Consider the following 15568-nt stretch of genomic DNA (forward strand, 5'->3'; position numbering starts at 1 on the left):
CAGTCGGGATTAAAACAATAGATAAAAAATTATACCCTTATCTTGTGCTATGACAAATGCAGCACCTCTAGAATAACCCTTCTGCTAGAGCAGGGTTCAAAAGATAGAGACAAAAACAAATTCAGAGGGCGCATATAATTGGTCTAATTAGAATTAAAATTCAACCAGCAACCTAGTATAATAAAAATTTATCTTACAATTTTAACATTCAATAAATTTGTTAAAACAGATAAAATACATCCAATGTGCCCCTATTTCAAGGGACTGCCTTTTAAAGAAGAGATAAATGTCTTGATACCCTATACGAGATCGTCCATATTGGCCTGCATGCACAAGCGACGGGGCACCAGCGATGAACGAGCACGGGGCCGCGCATCGTTCATAACTGATGCCTCCACACTGAAAGATGTGAACGGTATCTCGTTCATAAATGAACGAGATCGTTCATATCTTTCACTCATATCGCCCAGTGTGTAGGGCCTATAAGGATGGCGTATCAAAAATATGGCAGCACCTTAAAGATTTCAAAAAGCCTTTTTAAGTAAATAAAGCTGTTCTGACAAACGGAAAGATAGACTTCAGAGCAGGCCTGGCCAACCTGTGGCTCTCCAGCTGCTGTGAAACTACAAGTTCCATAATGCCATGTTATAGTTTAGATATTAGGGAATGCTAAAACTGTGGCAGGGTGTGCTGGGATGTGTAGTTCCACAAAGGCTGGAGAGCCTTCAGGTGGGTCAGGCCTGCTCTAGCTAGATGTACAATGGAAGAATGTGTGTTAATAAACGGTTAGCACAGCTACAGTCTGCATGTGCTGGAGCAGTACACTGCTTTGGGACAAATGCTAATTGCTAAAGCTTTGGAAACAGTAGTTTCAAAGCAGTATCCCCCCTACTCTCCCACAATCCATTACCAATTTTGTTTAAGTCTAAAATAGCTAATTAATATTATAAACATCTTTCTTTGCTGATACGAATACTAAGAATTGACCAGAGGCTACTGCATTGGGAGGGGACTCAGTCAATCCCGATGCCAGCTGAAGTACCAGCGATCGAAGTCCTGACCGCCGGCTGGTTACCCCTCTTGGGTGGTGGTCCACGTCACCACCCGGGAGGGGAATAGTACCGTCGCCACTGGGCCCAAAGCGTGGCAAGCGCAGCGAGCGCGTGGGGGACACACGCTGTGCTCGCCGCCGGGATCCCGGCTGTCGACCTCCTGACTGCCGGGATCTTGTACTGATCCCAATGCGAGGGTCATTAGACGAGCACATGCAAAATGTGTCTCACACGGGGACCCAACAGATGCAGGTGTTTACTGCGAAGACAACTTCAGCAATGGCCAGCATTGGATTGGCTGAATGGCTAAATTAATGTTGCTGTAATCTCTTTGCAGGCTCAGTGAAATCAGTGCTCAGTTTACAGTATTAAAACATGCTTCCAAGTAAGCTTGTAAAGGGAAAAGCTATGGATAGGTTTATTACTGTAAACTTAGCAAAATAAAAATGGTATTATTATGGTCATTTTATATTCTCCCTATGATTTTATCAACTATGAATTACACTGTTGAATCATGAACTGTAGTCTTCACACTAGGCCCAGACTTTAAAGAGCAAAACGCACCCTGCCCCTTTAGTGGCGCGCTGCTGAAACAGCCTGCCCGTTGCCGTGCAGCCACACTGATAAATGCCGTGCACGTCACATTAAACTAAAGTTTGGGGTAAGCCTCGGACTACATAAGTGCTAGACCCACCTCCAAGGTGTGATGCAGATGTCTGGGGCAGGCCTTATTAATTACACTGACGGCTGCGGCACGCTCTCATCAGTGACACTGAGGGGGCTGCACTGCCCCCAATAATGATGACGGCAGGGTGCCCTCCCTGGCCAGCATCACCCTTTTTCAGGCAAGTGAGAACATACTGTCCCAGCACCTCGGCGCCCTGCCTGCATTCTATGGAAAACACTAAACTGTAATGTGTATGCACTGCATACAGATTTGTAATTATTTTTTCCTTACAATCACTGTAAAGCCCAACTTCCTGACGTACTCTAGGCATATGTGCTCCAGTTGTCAGATGTAGTAAGGAGGAGCAGTTTGCCAGCATGTACTCTATGGAGCTAATGGAGAACTGAAAGCAAGTTCCAACTAACCACAAGCTGTGGCCAGCGATTTGATGGAAATTTCATTCAATTCTCTATTAGCCCCATGGAGTGTAAAAAAATGTACAGGCAAGTGACAGATACTCTTCCATTCTTTCCCTATCTTGATTTTATTTTGAACCAGTCAGCCACTAAATTACAAGACGTTAATCAGGGTTAATATAAATATTTAATAAAAAAAAAGAACCTTTTTTTGCCTGTGAAAGCAAACACCCCCCCCAACCCCCAAATAAGAAACCCACAGGAATAACAAAGAATTCCAAAACAGTGAAAACAGGAAACTCTAATTATTAGAATGGCTTGCTTGCTCTGCCAACACAAAAAGAAATGTCCTTAATGTAACAGTGTAATGCTTAACTTACAATGGGAGTTGTATATAACCATTTGCACAGGACTCCCACATGCACGCTCCTTCCCAACATAAACAGGTTATAAAAGGGGGAGGGGGAGATGTACTAAGCATTGAAAAGAAAAGTGACACATTCATGGTGATAAAGTGCCACCCAATAAGATTCAAACTGCCATGTTAAAAGATGGGTTTGAAAAATGACAGTTAGGAGCTGGTTGGTTGGTACTTTATCACCGTGAAACTTAGTACATCTGGCCCAGAATGTGACGACAGATAAGAACCATATGTCCCATCCAGTCTACCCTTTAAAGTTAGGGTATTAGGGTTAGGGTATTAGGGTGTTAGGGCATTAGGTTGAGGTGTTTGGATTAGGGGTTACGGTTAGTTTAGGGCACAGGATCTTAAAATCTGTCCTCAGGACTCCACACAGTTCATGTTTTTCAGGTCACCTGTGTATTTTTAAAATGTGACAGTTGGTGATACACAGTGCAGCTGAACTGTGTGGGGTCCTGAGGACAGAGTTTGAGAACCACTGGTTTAGGGGATTGGATTAGGGTATTAGGGATAGAACATTAGGGTTGACTTAGTGGTTCGGGTGAAGGAATTAGGTGTACGGGTTATGGTCAGGGAGACGTTTGCGGTTAGGGTACATCACCGATAATCCGCACCCTCTGTTCCGGCACTCTGCCCCCCCTCCCCAAAAATCTATCCAGCATGGCTCCCACAGCCCAATGCCCGCAGCACGACTCCACACTCGCAGCACGACTACCCCACCTCCAGCCTAAGTCTCCTGCTACCTATCTAACCACTCCTGCATCATAACTCCCATCCACAGCCTAACTTCCCCTAGCTCATTATCTGTCCGGATTAAGAGGTGCCGGATAATAGAGGGTGTAGCTCTATTACAATTAATGTTTAGGGCGATGTTTAAATTAGAGGACAAGGTGAGGGTTAGGGTAGGGATGCTCTACATCCTGCATTTACAGAGACTGTACCGGATTCAGAGTATGTGCCCCAGCTCCCGGAAATAGTACTGCGGCAAGGGTGGTTTAGTCTTCTGGTGGTCAGTGGTGTGAAGGGAACAGAGCCCCAGCCAACAGCAGCATCAGGAAGAGTGTCAGGCAGAAACTCAAGTTCAGGTCACAGAGGTCTAGCTAGGGAGAGTGTCTAGGGTGGAGTACAGGAACCGTAGTGGAAAGACTACCTGATAAATTGGTTCTTTGCATTAAAAGCAGCAATTCCATGATATAACAATGTTTGATTTATTTATTTATTTATTTATGCAGAAGAACGTGGCAGGATACAAGAAGAAATCAACATTTTCTTTGACTTGTTTCTTCAGGTTACTATAAATAATTTAGAATACAGTTTCTAGTGTTATGTGGTTACTAGATTACTGTGCAAACCAATCACGTGAGCTCTGCTTGCACTGTAAAATTCTCCCTCCCCTCTGCATAAAAGTGCAAAAACATCTGTATATGTGACATGCCACCATACTTCTTAGCACTCCAGAAAGAATTTGAAGAGGAGATAATTATATGTAAAAGGACGGCTAAGCAAAACAACAATTAGGTGCATACGTAAAAATAAGAATTTACTTACCGATAATTCTATTTCTCGTAGTCCGTAGTGGATGCTGGGGACTCCGTCAGGACCATGGGGATTAGCGGCTCCGCAGGAGACAGGGCACAAAAGTAAAAGCTTTAGGATCAGGTGGTGTGCACTGGCTCCTCCCCCTATGACCCTCCTCCAAGCCTCAGTTAGGATACTGTGCCCGGACGAGCGTACACAATAAGGAAGGATTTTGAATCCCGGGTAAGACTCATACCAGCCACACCAATCACACTGTACAACCTGTGATCTGAACCCAGTTAACAGCATGATAACAGCGGAGCCTCTGAAAAGATGGCTCACAACAATAATAACCCGATTTTTGTAACAATAACTATGTACAAGTATTGCAGACAATCCGCACTTGGGATGGGCGCCCAGCATCCACTACGGACTACGAGAAATAGAATCATCGGTAAGTAAATTCTTATTTTCTCTGACGTCCTAAGTGGATGCTGGGGACTCCGTCAGGACCATGGGGATTATACCAAAGCTCCCAAACGGGCGGGAGAGTGCGGATGACTCTGCAGCACCGAATGAGAGAACTCCAGGTCCTCCTCAGTCAGGGTGTGCCCCTGACCAAGTAGCTGCTCGGCAAAGTTGTAAAGCCGAGACCCCTCGGGCAGCCGCCCAAGATGAGCCCACCTTCCTTGTGGAATGGGCATTTACATATTTTGGCTGTGGCAGGCCTGCCACAGCATGTGCAAGCTGAATTGTACTACACATCCAACTAGCAATCGTCTGCTTAGAAGCAAGAGCACCCAGTTTATTGGGTGCATACAGGATAACAGCAAGTCAGTTTTCCTGACTCCAGCCGTCCTGGTAAACCTATATTTTCAGGGCCCTGACAACATCTAGCAACTTGGAGTCCTCCAAGTCCCTAGTAGCCGCAGGTACCACAATAAGCTGGTTCAGGTGAAACACTGACACCACCTTAGGGAGAAACTGGGGACGAGTCCGCAGCTCTGCCCTGTCCGAATGGACAATCAGATATGGGCTTTTGTGAGACAAAGCCGCCAATTCTGACACTCGCCTGGCCGAGGCCAGGGCCAACAGCATGGTCACTTTCCATGTGAGATATTTCAAATCCACAGATTTGAGCGGTTTAAACCAATGTGATTTGAGGAATCCCAGAACTACGTTGAGATCCCAGGGTGCCACTGGAGGCACAAAAGGGGGTTGTATATGCAGTACTCCCTTGACAAACTTCTGGACTTCAGGAACTGAAGCCAATTCTTTCTGGAAGAAAATCGACAGGGCCGAAATTTGAACCTTAATGGACCCCAATTTGAGGCCCATAGACACTCCTGTTTGCAGGAAATGCAGGAATCGACAGAGTTGAAATTTCTTCGTGGGGCCTTCCTGGCCTCACACCACGCAACATATTTTCGCCACATGTGGTGATAATGTTGTGCGGTCACCTCCTTCCTGGCTTTGACCAGGGTAGGAATGACCTCTTCCGGAATGCCTTTTTCCCTTAGGATCCGGCGTTCAACCGCCATGCCGTCAAACGCAGCCGCGGTAAGTCTTGGAACAGACATGGTACTTGCTGAAGCAAGTCCCTTCTTAGCGGCAGAGGCCATGAGTCCTCTGTGAGCATCTCTTGAAGTTCCAGGTACCAAGTCCTTCTTGGCCAATCCGGAGCCACGAGTATAGTTCTTACTCCTCTACGTCTTATAATTCTCAGTACCTTGGGTATGAGAAGCAGAGGAGGGAACACATACACTGACTGGTACACCCACGGTGTTACCAGAGCGTCCACAGCTATTGCCTGAGGGTCTCTTGACCTGGCGCAATACCTGTCCAGTTTTTTGTTCAGGCGGGACGCCATCATGTCCACCTTTGGTCTTTCCCAATGGTTCACAATCATGTGGAAGACTTCCCGATGAAATCTCCACTCTCCTGGGCGTCGGAATGAACACTGCTGACAGTGCTATCACCTGATTTTCCGCCCAGCGAAGAATCCTTGTAGTTTCTGCTATTGCCCTTCTGCTTCTTGTGCCGCCCTGTCTGTTTACGTGGGCGACTGCCGTGATGTTGTCCCACTGGATCAATACCGGCTGACCTTGAAGCAGAGGTCTTGCTAAGCTAAGAGCATTGTAACTTGCCCTTAGCTCCAGTATATTTATGTGGAGAGAATTCTCCAGACTTGATCACACTCCCAGGAAATTTTTTCCCTGTGTGACTGCTCCCCAGCCTCTCAGGCTGGCATCCCTGGTCACCAGGACCCTTCCTGAATGCCGAATCTGCGGCCCATTAGTAGATGAGTACTTTGCAGCCACCGCAGAAGAAACACCCTTGTCCTTGGAGACAGGGTTATCCGCTGATGCATCTGAAGATGCGATCCGGACCATTTTTCCAGCAGATCCCACTGAAAAGTTCTTGCGTGAAAACTGCCGAATGGAATCGCTTCGTAAGAAGCCACCATTTTTCCCAGGACCCTTGTGCAATGATGCACTGACACTTTTCCTGGTTTTAGGAGGTTCCTGACTAGCTCGGATAACTCCCTGGCTTTCTTCTCCGGGAGAAACACCCTTTTCTGGACTGTGTCCAGAATCATCCCTAGGAACAGCCGATGTGTCGTCGGAAACAACTGCGGTTTTGGAATATTTAGAATCCACCCGTGCTGTCGTAGAACTACTTGAGATAGTGCTACTCCGACCTCCAACTGTTCTCTGGACCTTGCTCTTATCAGGAGGTCGTCCATTTTCTTTGAAGAAGAATCATCATTTCGGCCATTACCTTGGTAAAGACCCGGGGTGCCGTGGACAATCCAAACGGCAGCGTCTGAAACTGATAGTGACAGTTCTGTACCACGAACCTGAGGTACCCTTGGTGAGAAGGGCAAATTGGGACATGGAGGTAATTATCCCTGATGTCCCGGGACACCCTATAGTCCCCTTCTTCCTGGTTCGCTATCACTGCTCTGAGTGACTCCATCTTGATTTGAACCTTTGTAAGTGTTCAAATATTTCAGATTTAGAATAGGTCTCACCGAGCCTTCTGGCTTCAGTACCACAACATAGTGTGGAATAATACCCCTTTCCTTGTTGTAGGAGGGGTACTTTGATGATCACCTGCTGGGAATACAGCTTGTGAATTGTTTCCAATACTGCCTCCCTGTCGGAGGGAGACGTTGGTAAAGCAGACTTCAGGAACCTGCGAGGGGGAAACGTCTCGACTTTCCAATCTGTACCCCTGGGATCCTACTTGTAGGATCCAGGGGTCCTGTACGGCCCCAGCGTCATGCTGAGAAACTTGGCAGAAGCGGTGGAGGCTTCTGTTCCTGGGAATGGGCTGCCTGCTGCAGTCTTCTTCCCTTTCCTCTATCCCTGGGCAGATATGACTCTTATGGGGACGAAAGGACTGAGGCTGAAAAGACGGTGTCTTTTTCTGCAGAGATGTGACTTAGGGTAAAAACGGTGGATTTTCCAGCAGTTGCCGTGGCCACCAGGTCCGATGGACCGACCCCAAATAACTCCTCCCCTTTATACGGCAATACTTCTTTGTGCCGTTTGGAATCTGCATCACCTGACCACTGTCGTGTCCATAAACATCTTCTGGCAGATATGGACATCGCACTTACTCTTGATGCCAGAGTGCAAATATCCCTCTGTGCATCTCGTATATATAGAAATGCATCCTTTAAATGCTCTATAGTCAATAAAATACTGTCCCTGTCAAGGGTATCAATATTTTTAGTCAGGGAATCCGACTAAGCCACCCCAGCTCTGCACATCCAGGCTGAGGCGATCGCTGGTCGCAGTATAACACCAGTATGTGTGTATATACTTCTTAGGATATTTTCCAGCCTCCTATCAGTTGGCTCCTTGAGGACGGCCCTATCTGGAGACGGTACCGCCACTTGTTTTGATAAGCGTGTGAGCGCCTTATCCACCCTAAGGGGTGTTTCCCAACGCGCCCTAACTTCTGGCGGGAAAGGGTATACCGCCAATAATTTTCTATCGGGGGAAACCCACGCATCATCACACACTTCATTTAATTTATCTGATTCAGGAAAAACTACAGGTAGTTTTTTCACACTCCACATAATACCCTTTTTTGTGGTACTTGTAGTATCAGAAATATGTAACACCTCCTTCATTGCCCTTAACAAGTAACGTGTGGCCCTAAAGGAAAATACGTTTGTTTCTTCACCGTCGACACTGAAATCAGTGTCCGTGTCTGTGTCGACCGACTGAGGTAAATGGGCGTTTTAAAGCCCCTGACGGTGTTTGAGGCGCCTGGACAGGTACTATTTTGTTTGCCGGCCGTCTCTGTTGACATTATCACGTAATTCCTTGAATAAGCCATCCATTCCGGTGTCGACTCCCTAGAGAGTGACATCACCATTACAGGCAATTGCTCCGCCTCCTCACCAACATCGTCCTCATACATGTCGACACACACGTACCGACACACAGCACACACACAGGGAATGCTCTGATAGAGGACAGGACCCCACTAGCCCTTTGGGGAGACAGAGGGAGAGTTTGCCAGCACACACCAAAAACGCTATAATTATACAGGGACAACCTTTATATAAGTGTTTTTCCCTTATAGCATTTTAATATATATAGTCATATCGCCAAATAAGTGCCCCCCCTCTCTGTTTTAACCCTGTTTCTGTAGTGCAGTGCAGGGGAGAGCCTGGGAGCCTTCCCACCAGCATTTCTGTGAGGGAAAATGGCGCTGTGTGCTGAGGAGAATAGGCCCCGCCCCCTTTTCGGCGGGCTTCTTCTCCCGTTTTTCTGAGACCTGGCAGGGGTTAAATACATCCATATAGCCCCCAGGGGCTATATGTGATGTATTTTTAGCCAGAATAAGGTACTATCATTGCTGCCCAGGGCGCCCCCCCCAGCGCCCTGCACCCTCAGTGACCGCTGCTATGAAGTGTGCTGACAACAATGGCGCACAGCTGCAGTGCTGTGCGCTACCTTATGAAGACTGAAAAGTCTTCTGCCGCCGGTTTCTGGACCTCTTCACTTTTCGGCATCTGCAAGGGGGTCGGCGGCGCGGCTCCGGGACGAACCCCAGGGTGAGACCTGTGTTCCGACTCCCTCTGGAGCTAATGGTGTCCAGTAGCCTAAGAAGCCAATCCATCCTGCACGCAGGTGAGTTCACTTCTCTCCCCTAAGTCCCTCGATGCAGTGAGCCTGTTGCCAGCAGGACTCACTGAAAATAAAAAACCTAACAAAACTTTTACTCTAAGCAACTCTTTAGGAGAGCCACCTAGATTGCACCCTTCTCGGCCGGGCACAAAAATCTAACTGAGGCTTGGAGGAGGGTCATAGGGGGAGGAGCCAGTGCACACCACCTGATCCTAAAGCTTTTACTTTTGTGCCCTGTCTCCTGCGGAGCCGCTAATCCCCATGGTCCTGACGGAGTCCCCAGCATCCACTTAGGACGTCAGAGAAACAGTATTTAACTTGTTATTTAAAGAATACAATTAAACTATGTGTGGCAGCTGCTATAAAGAGGTTTACTGCTTTTAGACAAATTTAACTTAATGTCTAATACATGTCCTGCAACTTTTACTAAATACCTTCGCATGGACAGTGTAATGATTAGCATTACTGCCTCACAGCACCAAGGTGACTGGATCGATTCTCGCCATGGCCCTAACTGTGTGGAGTTTGTATATTCTCCCCATACTTGCACGGGTTTCCTCCGGGTACTACAGTTTCTTTCCACAATTCAAAAATATACTGGTAGGTTAATTGGTATCCAACAAAAATTAACCCTAGTGTGAATGTGTGTATGTGTGGTAGGGAATATAGACTGTAAGCTCTACTGAGGCAGGGACTAATGTGAATGAACAAATATTCTCTGTAAAAGCGCTACGGAATATGTGCAAGCTATATTAATAACTGGTAATAAATGAATAAATATGTAACTTCGTGCCCCAGTCACAAAAATGCGGCTACCACTATGAGACAGCAGCTGCTGCTAAGGAATTTAGACGAGTATCCAATTTTCTGTTCATTACATTTTTCTACCATCATTATTATACATACTTTAAAGGCAAAAGTAATTACTTCAAAAATGTGTTAATTATAAAACGGATAAGAGTGACCTAATTATTTGTCTTTATTAAATAATAACTTAATATACTTTTGGTCTCATCCCTTTTTAGATATTTTTAGCTTATTTGAGATGTGCATTTTCATGTTCTTTATTCATTGGCTTAAATTTACTATAATTATCATCATCATCATCATCATGGCACAAGGTATTTTCTGCTAGTGAAATTTGTCATTTAATCTCCCATTTTTTATGCATACAGCCTCCAGCTTCTAGACTCTATTATTGGTTAATGAAGTGCTCTGTTCTCAAAGCATTATTGATATTAAGAGGTTTTCCATCCTTTTCCCCAGTACCCTTATGTTGTGTGTCTTTCATCAAATGCACTAAGCTTCCTTGGCCGATCACTACATCTACAGTCCTCAACGCTGCCGGTTTCTTTGTGCTTCAATACTGAGAGATACAGGCAGGTACAACCATACAATACCATCAGGGCGGTGCCTGGGATTACATGAAGAGACAGAAGGATTTGGGCAAGACTACAACTGTGGTTAGTTCTCAAAGATGTTTGTTACAACCTCCATGCAGAGATCCTTCAAAAACTGTGCAAGTGTACCTAGAAGAATTTATGCTGTTTTGAAGGCAATGGTTGGTCACACCAAATACTGATTTGAAATTCACTTCTGTTCATTCACTAAGCATTTTGTTAATTAATGTAAATAAACTTTCCTCTTCTAGTTATGCAAGCACTCTTACTTTGCAGCATTTTTTCGACACCTGCCTAAAACCTATGCACAGTAATCCACACTGTTTCCAGACATTTTACATTGCAACACAACTCCAATCCTGAGGATCTTACGTTCAAGGCAATTGAACATGTGTGTCTGGGAGAGAGAGGAGGTGACCTCGCGAACAAACTCTCGAGAAGAGAGATGTACTGGATATTCCAGCTACAGACCTTGCAACCTACGGGTCTGAACTAGGGATATGAGATTGCACCTTTTTTATGAGGTGCTGTAACCTCCAACATTCCTTGTATTCCTTTTTCCTCATTCTTGCACATTCTTTTTTATCCATTCTTGTTGTCCATCTCACACTACAATAAAGTAATAAATCACCAGGACTCGAGTGTTATTGTGCGATCGGGTTTCTGGTGTTAAGATGTCTACTTTCGCGTACAGTCAAACCACACTGGTACGCCCAACCCCGTCCGATCTTGGAAGCTAAGCAGTGTTTGGGCCTGATCAGTACCAGGGAGGGGGACTGCCTGGGAAGATCAGGTACTGTAAGGACTGACAAATGACGTCAAGCCAACTAGTGACCGATCTGATATCACTTGGCACTAATAGGTTCACACTATTCACGGTTCACCCTAGGATTTATAAATTATGGAGTAATATTTACTCTGTGTATAAATACCATCACCATTCCCAGTATCACTCATTTATATGATTTTTTAAGAATTTATTAATTTACTAAATCTTCTCCTGGTTCTTTCTTCTCTGTTCCTCACCATCAATGTGGTTAATCTTACAACCTTTTTTGTAAATCTCACTAATATTGTCACCTGTAAGTCCACTCACCACCGCTATAATAAGAGATGTCACTTTTAGGTACACATCTTTGCAGCGTTTGCACATGTTAATGTAATTATCGTTAAGATCTATTATGTGGCAGAGTAGGTTATATTATCCCCTTATCTAGCATTTTCCATTATGTTTACCTGTGTGTAAAACCAGTACATAGATTTCACCATATATCTTTCTTGTTTTTATTTATATGGAGCCGTTGTCATGGATACCGTTAAACTACGATTTTCTGGGTCCCCAAAGACTCCTTAAAGATGGCCACCGCATTTCCTTAATTCTCTATGGAGTTTTCCCTATAACAATATGGCTGCCGCAGTACTCAATGGGAAGGACATTTTCCACATTGAGACCTGAACATAGACTGCTGCTACCTAGGAGATGCTGCAGGCACATGCGCAGTGAACGAGGAGCGCCGCCGGCGCATGAGCACTAGCGAACCGGAAGTGGGGCGGAAGTACCCGGAGTCACGTGACGCGCTACCTCCGTCACCGGAAGTGTGGCAGAGGTGCCGCACTTCATTACAATTTTACAGTTTTGAACGTTTTAAACAGTGTTAGCGCCCTATGAACCACTCGTTTTCAGTGTAAACATGTCTACAGTGACCTTTATTGCCTTAGGCCATGTCTTGATTGAGTGTCCTTGATTGCTTTTAGGTTAAACGTTTTCATTGAATCACATGACTAATTATGACATCACAACCCCTGAGCTAGTATGCCAGGGGTATAAATAGGCATGTTATCTCACTCTGTCCCTACCCCTTGAAGAAGTCTGGTGTGACGAAACGCGTTGGCATCCCTGCATTGACCCCCTTGCCTATTTTAAGTTAAGTCAGAACTCCTTACCTTTTACTAAGACCTATATGTTTTTACCAATATTTAGGAAAATTTTTATGTCTTATTCCACTTTTACGTGTTATTAAAAACTTGTTTGTATTATTATATATTTTTTGGCTCATAAATTTAAGTTTTAGTGATTGCATTATAAACAACACAAGTCGCCGGTACCCTTATCCCCCCACTATATACTCTTTTTAGCAGTACTGTACCAGTATTGCACTCTTAAGGGGTGGCAGACACCAATAACTAGGTTTTGTGTGTTTTTAGTATTTAAAAAAAAAAATCTTTTTAATTCACGTTCTTTTACTGAGACCTTACCCCACAAGTGGCGCTGTATCATCTCTTGCTAAGTAATATATATATATATATATATATATATATATATATATATATATATATACATACACACACACACACACACACACACCTGTATATATAAATAAATATAAACATACACACACACACACATACACATACAGTTGTGCTCACAAGTTTACATACCCTAGAAGAATTTGTGATTTTCTGGCCATTTGTCAGAGAATATGAATGATAACTCACAAACTTTTCTTTCACTCATGGTTAGTGGTTGGGTGAAGCCATTTATTGTCAAACAGCGGTGTTTACTCTTTTTAAATCATAATGACAACAGAAACTACCCAAATGACCCTGATCAAAAGTTTACATACCCTGGAGATTTTGGCCTGATAACATGCATACAAGTTGACACAAACGGGTTTGAATGGCTACTAAAGGTAACCATCCTCACCTGTGATCTGTTTGCTTGTAATCAGTGTGTGTATAAAAGGTCAGTGAGTTTCTGGACTCCTGAAATACCCTTGCATTTTTCATCCAGTGCTGCACTGACGTGTCTGGATTCTGAGTCATGGGGAAAGCAAAAGAATTGTCAAAGGATCTGCGGGAAAAGGTAACTGAACTGTATAAAACAGGAAAGGGGTATAAAAAGGTATCCAAGCAATTGAGAATGCCAATCAGCAGTGTTCAAACTCTAATTAAGAAGTGGAAAATGAGGGATTCTGTGGAAACCAAATCACGGTCAGGTAGACCAACAAAAATTTCAGCCACAACTGCCAGGAAAATTGTTCAGGATGCAAAGAAAAATCCACAAAAAACTTCAACTGAAATACAAGACTCTCTGAAAAAAAGTGGTGTGGTTGTTTCAAGATGCACAATAAGAAGGCATTTGCAGAAAAATGGGCAGCATGGTCGAGTCGCCAGAAGAAAGCCATTACTACGCAAATTCCACAAAGGATCCCACTTACAATACTCCAAACAGCACAGAGACAAGCCTCAAAACTTCTGGAACAAAGTCATTTGGAGTGATGAAACCAAATTTGAACTTTTTGGCCACAACCATAAACTAGAGATGAGCGGGTTCGGTTTCTCTGAATCCGAACCCGCACGAACTTCATGTTTTTTTCACGGGTCCGAGCAGACTCGGATCCTCCCGCCTTGCTCGGTTAACCCGAGCGCGCCCGAACGTCATCATGACGCTGTCGGATTCTCGCGAGACTCGGATTCTATATAAGGAGCCGCGCGTCGCCGCCATTTTCACACGTGCATTGAGATTGATAGGGAGAGGACGTGGCTGGCGTCCTCTCCATTTAGATTAGGGTTGAGAGAGAGAGAGAGAGATTGACCTGAGGCTGTGATACTGTAGAAGAGAGTGCAGAGTTTAGTGACTGACGACCAGTGACCACCAGACAGTGCAGTTGTTTGTTTTATTTAATATATCCGTTCTCTGCCTGAAAAAAACGATACACACAGTGACTCAGTCACATACCATATCTGTGTGCACTGCTCAGCCCAGTGTGCTGCATCAATGTATATATATATCCGACTGTGCTCAGCTCACACAGCTTATAATTGTGGGGGAGACTGGGGAGCACTGCAGTGCCAGTTATAGGTTATAGCAGGAGCCAGGAGTACATAATATTATATTAAAATTAAACAGTGCACACTTTTGCTGCAGGAGTGCCACTGCCAGTGTGACTAGTGACCAGTGACCTGACCACCAGTATATATAATATTAGTAGTATACTATCTCTTTATCAACCAGTCTATATTAGCAGCAGACACAATACAGTGCGGTAGTTCACGGCTGTGGCTACCTCTGTGTCGGCACTCGGCAGCCCGTCCATAATTGTATATACCACCTAACCGTGGTTTTTTTTTCTTTCTTTATACATACATACTAGTTACGAGTATACTCTCTCTTTATCAACCAGTCTATATTAGCAGCAGACACAGTACAGTGCGGTAGTTCACGGCTGTGGCTACCTCTGTGTCGGCACTCGGCAGCCCGTCCATAATTGTATATACCACCTAACCGTGGTTTTTTTTTTCTTTCTTTATACATACATACTAGTTACGAGTATACTATCTCTTTATCAACCAGTCTATATTAGCAGCAGACACAGTACAGTGCGGTAGTTCACGGCTGTGGCTACCTCTGTGTCGGCACTCGGCAGCCCGTCCATAATTGTATATACCACCTAACCGTGGGTTTTTTTTCTTTCTTTATACATACATACTAGTTACGAGTATACTATCTTTATCAACCAGTCTATATTAGCAGCAGACACAGTACAGTGCGGTAGTTCACGGCTGTGGCTACCTCTGTGTCGGCACTCGGCAGCCCGTCCATAATTGTATATACCACCTAACCGAGGTTTTTCTTTCTTTCTTTATACATACATACTAGTTACGAGTATACTATCTCTTTATCAACCAGTCTATATATTAGCAGCAGACACAGTACAGTGCGGTAGTTCACGGCTGTGGCTACCTCTGTGTCGGCACTCGGCAGCCCGTCCATAATTGTATATACCACCTAACCGTGGTTTTTTTTTCTTTCTTTATACATACATACTAGTTACGAGTATACTATCTCTTTATCAACCAGTCTATATATTAGCAGCAGACACAGTACAGTGCGGTAGTTCACGGCTGTGGCTACCTCTGTTTCGGCACTCGGCAGCCCGTCCA

At 44.7% G+C, this 15568-nt stretch overlaps 1 protein-coding gene and 1 pseudogene across 2 annotated transcripts in view; one reads left to right on the forward strand and one right to left on the reverse strand.

Moving 5' to 3' along the window:
- CHD9 (chromodomain helicase DNA binding protein 9) overlaps nucleotides 1-15568 on the reverse strand; it is a 575583-nt gene that overhangs the window by 335628 nt on the left and 224387 nt on the right. The window lies entirely within an intron of this gene.
- On the forward strand, nucleotides 11311-11429 carry LOC134971385 (5S ribosomal RNA; annotated as a pseudogene).

This window comes from Pseudophryne corroboree, chromosome 11, assembly GCF_028390025.1.
Source record: "Pseudophryne corroboree isolate aPseCor3 chromosome 11, aPseCor3.hap2, whole genome shotgun sequence".
NCBI lineage: Eukaryota > Metazoa > Chordata > Amphibia > Anura > Myobatrachidae > Pseudophryne > Pseudophryne corroboree.